The 13,274-nt window shown below is 38.4% G+C and overlaps 1 pseudogene; it reads right to left on the bottom strand.

Moving 5' to 3' along the window:
• Positions 1–9,241: 9,241 nt before the first annotated feature.
• Positions 9,242–9,341, bottom strand: LOC123238404 (annotated as a pseudogene).
• Between the last annotated feature and the right edge of the window lie 3,933 nt (positions 9,342–13,274).

Here is a 13,274-nt window from a genome sequence, read left to right on the forward strand (position 1 = left end):
GGGAGGTAGATACTCTTATTATTCCCATTTTGCTGTTGAGAAAACTGAGGCAGACTATGGTAAAGTGACTTATTCAGGGTCGTATAGTAAGAGTTTAAGGTGGGATTTGAATTCAGTTTTTCCTGACTGCTGGTTCAGTACTCTATCCCTTTTGCTACCTAGATTATAGGGCATAAAGATGTTGGTAAGAAGAGACTTTACATGTTTGGAACCCAAAGCTCTGGGTTCAAATCCCAAATACATTTGCTAATTATTACCTAAGAGATCTTGGGCAAGACATTTGATTGCGATTGGCCTGAATCTCCTTATCTATGAAGGAGGGCTTTGGTGCTATCTTCCGCTTCAAATCCTATAATCCTATAAAACATTTCATTTTCTTTATGCATCTGGAAGAACTAATAATATCTCAATAACTAAAGTTCATTTTTCTCAAAAGAAAGTTTCCTTGATGCATATAAATTCCTTTCCATCAGTCATTTCTGCAAATAATCAATACCTTCTTCCCCACCCTTTGCTCCCACCACCCGAAAGCCCCAGCCCAGAATTGAACTCTTCTTTATAATAAGGAAAACCAGTTAAGCAAAACCAATGGGACCATCTTTACAATGCATGTGACTCTGTCCTTCTTGTCCTCAGTTTCTCCACAGAGAAGAAGGAGGTTGGCTTACATTACTTGTTCTCCAGGACCATTGTTGTGTTTCTTTGCTTTACTCAGAAGTTGGCTTTTATTTCATGATTTTAAAATTTGCATTATTTTAATCATTGAGTAAGTTGTTTTAGTTTACTTATTTTCTGTGGTATGAGTCCATTTTTTTCTTTCTGAATTGTTATATAGTATTTATATTTTTTACTATATCATAATATTTTATTATATTGATAGCTTGTTTGGTCATCTTCCAAGCCCCAGGTGATGGTCATCCACTTTGTTATGAATCAAGAAACAGAGCAATCAACAAACATACATTACATTTGCTATATACCAGGGTCTCAGCTAAGAACAGAAGATACAAGGAAAGGTACAAACCCTGCCCTGAGGGAGCCTACATTCTAATTGAGGAAGGAACATGAAAATAAGAAGACATATTTTTGTTATCCCCAAAGGTGCTATCAGGAATATTTGACCTTTCTCTTTTTTTTACCTCCTTGGGGTATATGCTCAGAAGAGAGATCACAGAGTCAAAGGATATAAAATACACTCATCATTTTTGCCACATGGTTCCAAGAATTTTTTTCCAAATGGTTAGACCAACTTGCTATTCCACCAACAGAGTATGAGTGTATTTATTTTCTCCCGTCACTGATAGTTTCTATTTTTGTTGTTATGTTTGCCCATTCACAAAGTATGACACAAAATCTCAGAGTTCTTTTAATTTGCGTTTTCTCTTATTATGAGTGATGAGGATACGGTTGTTGCAATTCTCTTTTTGGAAACCAATTTTTTCACATTCTTAGATCACTTATCAGTTAGGAGATATAATTCACATTTCCATACCATCTTACAGTTTACAAAGTACTTTCCTCACAGAATGTCTTTGCAGTCGTTAGCGAAAGGATCATTGTAGTATTTTACTATATTATTCTCATTTTACAGATAGAAAAAATTTAGACTGATGTGACAGGCTAATTATAAAATTTGGAGCTGGAAGGGATCCTAAAGGGTGAGTCTAGTTGCAGAAGTGAAATGATCTTATCTGAGGACAAAACCCTAGGTTCAAATCCTATCTCTGCCACTTGCAACTGAATCACTTTTAGTAGACCTTTCTGTGTCTCAGTTTTCCCATATATAAATCGAAGTAATTGAATTCTAAGAATACTTCTGGCTCTAATTACAGGTCTTTCCAGTCTAAAACCAGAATTCAATTCATTTTTGCCATCCCAACTAATTCTTGTTTGTAGATTCTCTGAGGATCTGAGGATTACATTTAAATGTCTGAGGTGACACTCAGCTGGCTTCTTGAGGTTGGGAGAGGCTTGAAATCTGTTAAGAATGGCTACAGTTTTTCCATTGCACAACTGTTGGAGGGTTGTATTTTGTTTGTAGGCTTATCTAATGTTCTAGCAATTGGGTATTCTGCATTACAAAAGCTTCTGCACAACCCAGAGGGAAAGTGTGCTTCTCGGGGTGGTACTGAGCCACAAGTCTTACGAAATTATAAGCTGGGTCCAAATGATATTGCTTTGAGTTAACAGTTCTGGCTCATGTGCTGTGTTATGAAATGAGTTTCTTCTCTTTTTTGAAAAGGAAAGATTGTTGTAGATTTGTGTGAAAGGAAAAGTAAAAGGTCACTGCCACCTATAGACAAATTTTAGTATCAGCAGAAAAGATTCCATTAGATCTGATGTGTCTATAGGGATATGGTTGAGGAGTTGGGCTCTATACGAATAAGGTAAACATGGCCAGATTTCCAGCCCCATGTTGGCCTTATGCCAGAAAGAAGATAGGAAGATGGAGTAGAACACCAGAGACCCAGTGTACAGGGGACAGGAGGTATCCTGTGACTTTTCAGTGATCAAACATCTTTCTAGGGTCAGAACAGATTTATCCTGACACCAAAAAAAAAGCCTGGCCTCAGAAGGAGGAGAGATTCCTGATCCTCTGATCAGAAGGGATGAACTTAGAGCTCTTGGTCACAAGTTACACTCCTCTGGATTCTAACAGAACTTTTTAATGTATTTATTTATTTTTTATAACCCTTACCTTCCATCTTAGAATAACTACTGTGTAATGTTCTAAGGAAGAAGAGCAGTAAGGGCTAGGCAATGAGAGTGAAGTGACTTGCCCAGGGTTACATAGCTAGGAAATGTCTGAGGTCAGATTTGAACCCAAGACCTCCAGTCTCTAGGTCTGGCTCTCAATATACTGACCCCATCTAGCTGCCTCCTCTAACATAGCTTTGATGGAATTGCAAAACTACCAGGAGATCTTCAGTTTCATTTAAAAATCTAATCATAATGACATTTAGAGGAGCATATTGGCATGATAGATAGCAAATTGGCTTTGAAGTCAGGAAGACCTGGGTTCAAGTTATGCCTCTGATACCTCCTGTCTGTGTGACACTGCTTTAAAAGCCCAATCTTATGATTTCCTAGTATAGTGATGGGCAAATTATGGCTCCCCTGGCCAGATGCAGCCCCCTGAAATGTTCTATCTGGCTGCAGGACATTATTCTTAATCTGATGAATACAATGAGTAGGATACAATACAATGAAACTTTGAGAGACTTGCCTTAGAAACGGACTGAAAGATGAGCATTTCCTTTCTTTTGGACCCCTCTTTAAAAAGTTTGCCCATCACTGACCTAGTAGATAAAGTATGAGAACTGAAGTCAGGAAGATCTAAGTTCAAATCTCTTCTCAGACACTTAGCTGTGTCACCCTGAGTAGGTTACTTAAACCTCTGTCTACCTCAGTTTTTTTCAACTATAAAACTGGAATAATAATAGCACCTACTTTCCAACTTTGTTATGTGAAAAGATTTTTTTTTATTCCCTTTGTCTATTTTGAGTTAATCAATCAAGAACTAAAAGTACCCCTGCTTAACACTTAGTAAGTTACTAGTAAGAGAGTTTACAAGTCACTTACTAGAAAAAAAAAATTTATAGCCCCAAAGGCAATAAGCACTGTCCTGCCTTGGGCAGTGCTAGGCAAATTGGGAGGCTGTTATTGATTCCTGTGAAGAGGGAGAGAGAGAGGAAGTGACATAGAAAAAGTGCTATAAAAGGAGAGCTAGAGGAGAAGAATTGCTTCCTTAGCTCTGTGGTGAGGACTCTCTCTCTTTGGCTCCAGTGTGAGCAAGCTCTGGTGAAAACTCTTGGTGGTCTTGGCCTAGTGTGTGCTGAAGGTTCTCAGCGGTTTTTCAGTGTCTCCTGGCTCTTTGGATTTCAACTTCCTGATTAGGACCTTGGATTCTGATGAGATTCGCTTTCAGATTTCCATTTGCAGTCTGGAGGCACTAGGGTTAGGACTTAGGGTATTTGTAGCTAGACGATTTTTTTTCTACCTCCTTTCTACATTTCCCACTTTGATAACTCTACTTTGCTGTAAATAAAAGCTGCTAACAGTCATTTTGACTTAAGAAGTTAATTCTTTTTTATAAATGACCACAACAATAATTTTTTAAATTTTAAATTTTTAAAATTCTTATATCTCTCAACCCATTTTTAATTATTACAGTTGTGAGAATCAAATGAGAGAATTAAAAAAAAAAACCCTCTTACCTTTTGTCTTAGAATCAATACGCAGTATTGATTCCAAAGCAGAAGAACAATAAGAGCTAGGCAGTTGGGGGTTAAGTGACTTGCCCAGGGTCACACAGTTAGGAAGTATCTGAATTAGATTTGAACCTAGGACCTCCCAACTCTAGGCTTGGCTCTCTATCTACTATGCTACCTATCTGCTGTCACATAGTAATATAAACTTTTATACACATACAATTCATATATAAACATTTCAACACATATATAATATTACATATATGTTCTATAGGTGCTATATAAGTGTTAGCTATTTATTATTATGATAATTCATCTTAAACAAGTCACTTAACTTCATAGGGATTTTCTCATTTGTAGAGCAGATGCCAATCTAATTTGGTAAAAGGAGGTCCCTGCACCAATGGAATCCTAGATCCTGAATGCCAGACACTCCCACAAGGAAAGGAAGCCTTTATAGTGGAAAATTCAATTGCCTGTAAGCTATTTGGAGTCAGAGAATATTTTATCTTTTTGATTTTGTACCTTAGCACTTAGCACAGCTTCTTGGCATTCTTGGTGTTTCATGGATGCTTATTGGATTGAATTATAATGAATATCTACAACTTCTTCTCCCTTAAAGGTAGGTAGTGTCTGTGTCATAATCCCTATTTTTATAGAGGAAGCTGAATTAAGAGAAGTTGAATGACTTGTCCAAGATCACAGAGTTAGTAAATAGTAAAGTGGAATTGGGATCTAGATCTTCTAAATCCTGCAATCCCTACTGACTCCAAGTCAGTGTCTTTTTACTGTCCCTTATTATGCCTTAAAAACCTAAGATTGTAATTCATAGCTAAATAATGTTGGAAGGATTGGTGCCTTTTGTACAAGGGTTCTATCCTATTATTTATAGATCGCTAATTTCTTTTTTAATCCTAAGGGGCAGATGGGATTGATGAAGGTGGCTGGTAGCAATTGTTTCTTCAGTTAGGTAGTACAATGGGTAGAGCACTGGAATTAGAGTCAGCAAGACCTAAATTCAAATTTGATTCCTGACATTTGCTAGCTGTGTCACCCTGGACAAGTCACTTAACCTTTGTTTCAACCCAAACTCCCAGGACTGATGTGAAGATAAAATGATGTAATATTCATAAAGCACTTTGCAAAATGCAAAGTACTATATCAATGCTGCTGCTACCACTAAATTTGTGATTATTATTATTATCTCACCCTACTTTTCTTCATTTTAGGAGCTATTGAATCCATCAGAATAGTGATTTGCTGCTACTCAAGAGAAGGAATAGAAGAAGTCTGTCAGTAAGGCTGGGAATGGTATTAAATGTTCATATATCTGGAATGTAATGTAAGCATCTTGGGAAATATTTCTGGTGCTCTTAAGTTGCTAAAGAGATCTGGGTATATACTAACTTCTGTTTTCCTTGGTTCTAGACCTCTTGTTCTCTATAACCTTACTTTATGCCTTTGATCTTAACTCTTTCTGTGCCACTCTGTCTTGGTGTATCTTCTTGTCTCTGTCATGCTCTCTGCCTATTTCTGCCTTTATCTCTCTCTTTCCTTTCTATAGATAATGAATTTTCAGTCATTCTTCAGTTGTGTCCCACTCTTCATGTTTGGAATTTTCTTGGCAAAGATACTGGAGTGGTTTATCATTTCCTTCTCCAATTGATTTTATGTATTTATTTAAACTTACCTTCCATCTTAGAAATTAAGATTGTATATTGGTTCCAGGGCAAAAAAGAGGTAAGGAGTTTTCCTTATTTGAAGCCCAGTGAACCGACTAGCTGCCCCATGTCTATTGAATAATCTTGGCTATTACTATTTAATCATGGCTAGAGCACTGGGCTTCAAAACAAGGAATACTCATCTTCAAGAATTCAAATCTAGCCTCAGACACTAGCTGCGTGACTCTAAGAAAGTCACTTAACCCTGTTTACCTCAATTCCTCATCTTTAAAATGAGCTGGAGAAGGAAATAGCAAACTACTCCAGTATCTGTGCCAAGAAAACTCCAAAAATGGGGTTCATGAAGAGTTGAACATACTGACATGACTCAACAACAACAACAACAATTACTATTTAAAGTTTACTGCTTGTTGTAGCGAGTCATCATAGAAGGCTGGCCTTGGAATTGGGAATATCTGGTCTCTGATACTCTAAGTCACTTAAACTCTCAGGGCCCCCTGGAAACTTTTCAAGACTAGAAGTAGCAACATAGTTCCTGATCTGCCTCAGTAGAGAGAATTTCCTGNTCAAGACTAGAAGTAGCAACATAGTTCCTGATCTGCCTCAGTAGAGAGAATTTCCTGACAAAGATGTCCATATTGCCGACAAAAATGAAATTTCAGGTCTGAAAGAACAACAACAAAAAAACTACCATTGACACAAAAATAGGCCATATTTCACATATAATTCAATCTGAGAGCTTCTAAGGATTTTTAGAAGACAATGGAGGGGCTGCAAGGAACTTTAGAGATCATCTAGTTTGACCCATTGACCAGTGGCTGAATTCCCTCTTCAAGAGCCCAGATGAATGATCATTCACTTGAATACCTCCATGGATGTGGAACTTATTACTGTATCAAGTACTTTTGTGTATCACTAAGTAGCTCTAATTGTTAGGTAGTTTTTTCTCATATCAAGCCAAAGTCAAAGTCAAAGTCAAGGCAAAGTCAGTTTCTGTCAGCTTTTATCTACTCATTTTTTTAGACCCTTACCTTCTGTCTTAGAATCAATACTATGTATCGCTTCCAAGGCAAAAGAGTGGCAACAGAATTTAAATGACTTCTCTGGGAAGTGTCTGAGGTCAGATTTGAACTCAGGACCTCTTGTCTCTAGGTCTGACTCTTAATCCACTGAACCACCCAGCTGTCCCCCTACCAACTCATTTTAATTCTTTCCTGTGGGTCAAGAAGGATACATCTAATTCCTCTTTCACATGACAACCTTCCAGATAGAAGGAGACAGCTATCCGATCCCCTCCAAAGTCGCTGATTCTGCAGGCTAAATATTCCAGTTCCTTCAAGTGATCCTCATGTGTTAGAACTTCACGTCTTCTCATTAGCCTGGTTACCCTTCTAGGTCTCAGCTTTTTAGTGCCCCTTTTAAGATCTGCTACCCAGAACTGAACACAGTGTTCCAGGGGTGACCCAACCAGAGCAGAGGGCCGTGGGATTATGAGCTCCCTTTATCGGGCCACTCGTTCTGCTCAGACAGGGTAAGGCTTTGTTTTGGTTTGTGTTTGTTTTTGTTTTTGGTAGCTCTGAGTGAAGAAACTCTCTCCACCAGTGAAGATCCATAGGTACTCTGGAAGTTAAGAAAGCTGTTTGGGATCACAGAGATGAGATTTTCTTCTGGGCAAGACGTCAAAGATGAGCTTGGAACCAAGGTTCCTTGTCTCTAGGCGCAGCTCTCTCTAGCTCCTATTGCAGTCTGGTTCTTGCAATTGCATGAAAGAAGTATAAATGCACACAATGTATACGTGTGCACACACACATATGTCTACACCTATACACAGACGTGTATGTGTCCACACATGCTCTAGACTTTTGACGTAAATCCAGTGAAGTTTTTTGAGATTATATAAATACACATGTACATACACATTTACTATTCAGATATAGATCACCACACTCTACCAAAGTCCAAATCTAATGGTTCATTGTAGCTCGATACTCCTCCTCCTTCTTTCTTTCCGTCTTAGTATCAGTTTTAAGACAGAAACATGGTAAGGGCTAGACACTTGTGCTTAAGTAATTTGCCCAAGGTCACAACAGCTAGGAAGTGTGAGACCAGATCTGAGCCCAGCTCTTCCTGACTCTAGGCTTGGTATTTTATCCACTATGTTACTTAGCTGTCCCCTTGAGAGTTTTCTAATGAGAACTTTGGTCCTTAGGTGAAGTTTTGGGGTACAGTAATTCGAAAAGACTATATAAAAAGGAATGAAGCAGCTAGGTGGCAAAAAAGATAGCGTTCTAGATCTGGAATCAGGAAGACCTGACTTCAAATCTGACTTTAGACACCTCATTGTATGACTTTGGTAAGGCATGACCTCTGATCGCCTCTGTGAAATGCAGATAAAAAGAAATCTACTTTCCAAGGTTGTATGAAGAGCAAATGAGAGAGTAACTGTAAAGTCCTCAGGACAGTGCCTAGAATATAGTGCTTTATTTTTATTATATTATATTTATATGTATACTATATTTACATATACTATTATTATTTATTGTCATTATTATCTGTTCAGTAGAGAGAGTACCCACACTTATACTTTCACAGATCTATTCATGTGAGATAATTCCTAACTTTTGTTTAGTACCTCCTAATGTGAGGTGCTTTACCCAGCAGCAATCCAATCAACTTTGAGATGAGGCAGTGAGTAGAGTTCTGGATTTGGGAACTGAAGAACTGAGTTCAAATCCTGATAGTTGTGTGACCATGGGCAATATACATAATCTCTCTCAGCCTCAGTTTCTTAATCTGTAAAATGGGAAAGATAAAAGGGCTTACTTCAAGGATTGATGTGAAATAGGATAACATGTATAAAGTGCTTTGCAAAATTTAAATCATTCTATAAGTGCTAGTTATTATTATAACATATATTGAATGAGAATCTTATGTGTGTGATAGTATTAATAACTAGAATTTCTTTTTTTTTTAATTTTTAAACCCTTAACTTCTGTGTATTGGCTCATAGGTGGAAGAGTGGTAAGGGTGTGCAATGGGGGTCAAGTGACTTGCCCAGGGTCACACAGCTAACATTTCTTTTTAAAACTTCAATTCATTTTATTTTTAGCTCTGAATTCTCTCCCTTCCACTTCTCCTTGTCTAACTGAGAAGACAAGAGAATCAAAATCCATTTCCTACATGTATTACTGAATGTAACAAATTCCCATATTAACCATCTCTCTCTCTATGTAATATATATGCTCATTCTGCCCTGTAAACCCATCCCCACTGTCAGGAAGCGGGAAATATGTTTCATTATTAGTATCCTCTGGAATTAAGGCTGGTCAATATGTTGATCAGAGTTTAAAAAAAATGGAACCCTTCAGGAATTTGCATGTCATCCTTGTCCTGAGGTTATGCTCATCTTCTTTGGCTCACTCCAGTTTTAGTATATATTCTGCAGAAATGTAACATTTCTATAATGTGTTAAGATTTGCAAATCACCTTACAAAACACGTCACTTGCTTTTTTCACAAATCTGTGAGAGTGAAGTGAGTAGAAGCAAGAAAATTAATGTGTAGCCCAGAATTCTCTGAACATGTTTTGAGCACGGCCAGTGTGCCTGGCATGGGACTCACTGGACCCCCTACCACATAGGTTGGGGTAGCTTCTTTCGATTGTTGCTTGCATCATTAAAACTGGTGAGACTGAGCCAATGGCTCTCTTTTATACTCTCTATGGCTCATCAAGGACATCAAGCAGGGAGAGAGAAAGGAAAATTCTTTCCTGGGCCACCCTCCCTCCCTTTTTTTAATTCATTGAATGGAGAAACAGACCTGAGGATGCTTATTTCTGCTGGGAGGAAGGGGGCGAGGGGTTATATTTGGAATAGGAATTTGCTGTGTAGGAACTGAGCTAAATCATGACCCTAACCCATTTCCCCTCCCCAGAGATGGAGGCCTCTTGCAAGGTCGGGATAGAGAATTATGCCTCCATGTATTGGGAGAGTATGTTTGTATATTTTAAAAGTATCTTTTGAAGTAAACATTTCTTTGTAAAAGTTCCACTCTGTGTTATATGTACAATAACAAAATGTTATAAAGACGAATCATTTTGAAAGGCTTAAGAACCTCATAAGTGCAGTGACTGAACATGATTCCAGAGGATAAAAGATGACACAATGCTACACATCTCCAAGGGTACTGGACTCAAAGTGCACGTTGACACACACTTCTCCCCAACCAGAGATGATATTGGAATTTGCGTGTTTTGACTGTTCATATTTGTCACATGGGTTTTTCTTTCTTTGAGGCAGCTGGTAGCACAGTAGATAGAGGGCTGGGTCTAGAGCCAGGAAGACCCCAGTTCACATCTATCCTCAGAGGTTTACTACGGTATAACCCTGAGCAAGTTGTTTGATCACCACTTGTCTTGGTTTCCTCAGCTATAAGGTGGGAACAATAATATCTATCCCCCAGAGTTGTGAGTATCAAATGAGATAGTATTTGTAAAGTGCTCAGCTTAATGTCTGGCACACAGTAGGTACTCTATAAATGTAAGCTTTTATTATGAGTATACTTTTCTTTTGGGGTTGGGAGGTAAGAGGGAGAGAAAATAGATTTTTGTTCATTGAAAAAGCAAACAAATAAAAAATCCACAGTAACTCAGGGAGGAAGTTCTATGTAAAGCATAAGGGACTTTAAGCACAAATTTGCTTTTGTACTTGTGTTTGATGTCAATGCCACCTTTCTCGTTACATCTGGTTTTGGGTATAAACATCAGTGAAATTTTTGGGGAAACTGTTAATTCAAGAACCCAAGAATATCCCAAGTGAAGGAGACTCAAGAGATCACCTCATCTAAGTCCTTCATTTTACATAGCATGAAACTGAAGCTCATACAGAAGAAATGACCTCTTTATACTCACATGGGTAATCCCAACAAAATAAAACATGGCAACTCAGAGGAATTATTTTAGGTGCTTCATTTTTTTTCCCCAATTTGGGGGGAAGAGGTATATTTTCTAGATGGCACAGTGGATAGAATTCCAGGCGTAGAGTCAGGAAAACCTGAGTTTGAATCTAGCTTTAGATACTTCCTAGTTGTGTGACCCTGGGCTAGTCATCTAACCTGGTTTGCCTTAGTTTACTCATTTGTAAAATGACCTGGAGAAGGAAATGACAAACTTCTCTAGTATCTTTGCCACAAAAACCTCAAATGAGGTCACAAAGAGTCAGACATGACTGAGCCACAATAGCAAATAATTTTTTTGGTGAATAGTATAGGGAACTGTTGGTGTGGAACTTTCCTCTAGTAATCAGCTCCTTTTCTACACCTTCTAGTATTAGAGAAAATTAATTGGAAGCCCTGAAAAGTCGAGAGAGTTGCTTAGGATCACACAGCCAGTTTGGGTCAGAGGCAGGATTCAAATCAAGATAAAGCTGTTTCTTTATTCCCTATTGCTCTCTACCTCTTGATTTTGCCAATAGAGCTTCTTTCTGTCATTTGTCAGAAAAAGTCCATAAATGGGTGGGAGAGTGTAAGTAGAATTACTCACCAAGTAAACAAGAAACACACCTTAGATCAGATTAAATGACAAACTAGAAAGTCCATGGGCTTCTATGCAACTAGGCCCATGGTAGCACAGAAACATACAAGATAAAATGTCAAAGATCAAAGGGTCAGAATGTCAAAGTCGGAAAGACCTTAAAATGTCAAATCAGGAAGGGACCTTGGAATAGAGCATAAAACATAAGAGCTCAAAGTGACCTTAGAGGTCATCCAATCCAACCTAATAAATTTACAAACAGGGAAACAAAGTCCCAGGGAGATAAATACACTTGCCCAAGGGCCCATAATATATTGGTGGCTTAGATTAGACTCTATGGCTTTATATTCTAGGATAGGATTTTTCCCACTTTGCCCTTCCTAATTGTAAATTCACTTTTGCCCTTTAAAACACAAATCCAGGTGGAGAATCACTAGTTTAGAAAGGAAAGATTTGGAACTGCTTATAAACTTCTGTACCCTTTGGAGAACCTACCATAGCATTGGGTATGTGCTTGGTACTTGTTAAACCTTTGTGATTTGATTAGTTTACCTGCTGATATTGAAACTATATTCCAGAGAATGTTTGGCACTTCTGGCAGCTCTGAGGCAGGCTGTCATATTGATTGGATTTTACTGAAGGGTCTTCTCAAGATAAGCTAATGACACCTGCTTACAGTCTTTATTAGGTACAGAAAGTATTAATGTTACAGTAAAACTAAGGCTCGGAGTACTCATTCACCAGTAAATTCCTTTTAATCCTTCTCTCCTCATACAGAAGCTTGTTCTGTCTCATTTCCTATATGTGAACCAGCAAGGGTTTTACAGGTTCATTGCTTTCCTGGGACCCAAACCTTTCTTATAAAATGATGCCCAGCGACAGTTTTCAAAGTCTCGTTACCCTCTTCTTGGAAGCACTAGGAAAGACTAGATAATCCTTTTACAGCTTGGAAAATCTCCCTTGGAAATCTTGAAATGTTCTCTTTCATTCTTTCCTCTTCCTTAAATCAATAATTATTTTTCAAATGCTTACCTACTACATGAAGGTACGAGGCTAGGCACTGGGGATACAAAGACCAAAAAAGGGAAACATTTCTTGACCTCAAGGATCTTATAGTCTGTGGGAACCGTAAAATGTTCATATGTAACAATGTATGAATATGCACAAGATAAATCCAAGTTAAAATTAGGGGGGCACTAATAATTAGGGGTATCAGGAAAGACCGAATGTGGCAGTCGAATTGAGCTTTAAAGGAAATGAAGGATTCTAAAATATGAAGGTGAGGTAGGAGAGCATTCCTCCAGTTAGTTCCCTAGATCTGGGCCATAAAGTCTGCCTCTCTCCTTTGCTCTGATCCTGTTCTTTGGCAAAGGAGGAGGTACCTTGCCTTTCACTGCATCTGACTGCCTGGCAGAAGTCCACATCCTCTTCAAAGAAATCTGAGTAGATCTAGACTGAGTTGTGATGTGTCTTCTAGATATCTCGAGGCTAGGAAATCTAGAATCTAAGTCCAAAGTCAAGAATTAATTAGCAGTTACCTGGTGGGAAGTCAGTCCGAGATTCCTTGGACCCCCAATGTCTCTTGGAGATGCTCCAGTGAGGATCCTCTCAGCTCCCAAGCAGCTAATTCCAGTTGCCAGCTTGCCTTTCTAATGCTCTGCTCTAAATGTACTTTGCTTTCTGTCTCTTCTTGTACCTGCTGCCTGAATACACAAACCAGGGCAAACACACACCTGGGTGGAGCACAGTTCTCAACTAGACTTTCAGAAAGCTTTTCTCTTCCTGGCTTTAGGGCTGCCCTCACCTTTTTAATAACACAGGGTCATCTGATACCTTTCTTGATGCATCTCTG

This window comes from Gracilinanus agilis, chromosome 2 (genome assembly GCF_016433145.1).
Source record: "Gracilinanus agilis isolate LMUSP501 chromosome 2, AgileGrace, whole genome shotgun sequence".
Classification (NCBI taxonomy): domain Eukaryota; kingdom Metazoa; phylum Chordata; class Mammalia; order Didelphimorphia; family Didelphidae; genus Gracilinanus; species Gracilinanus agilis.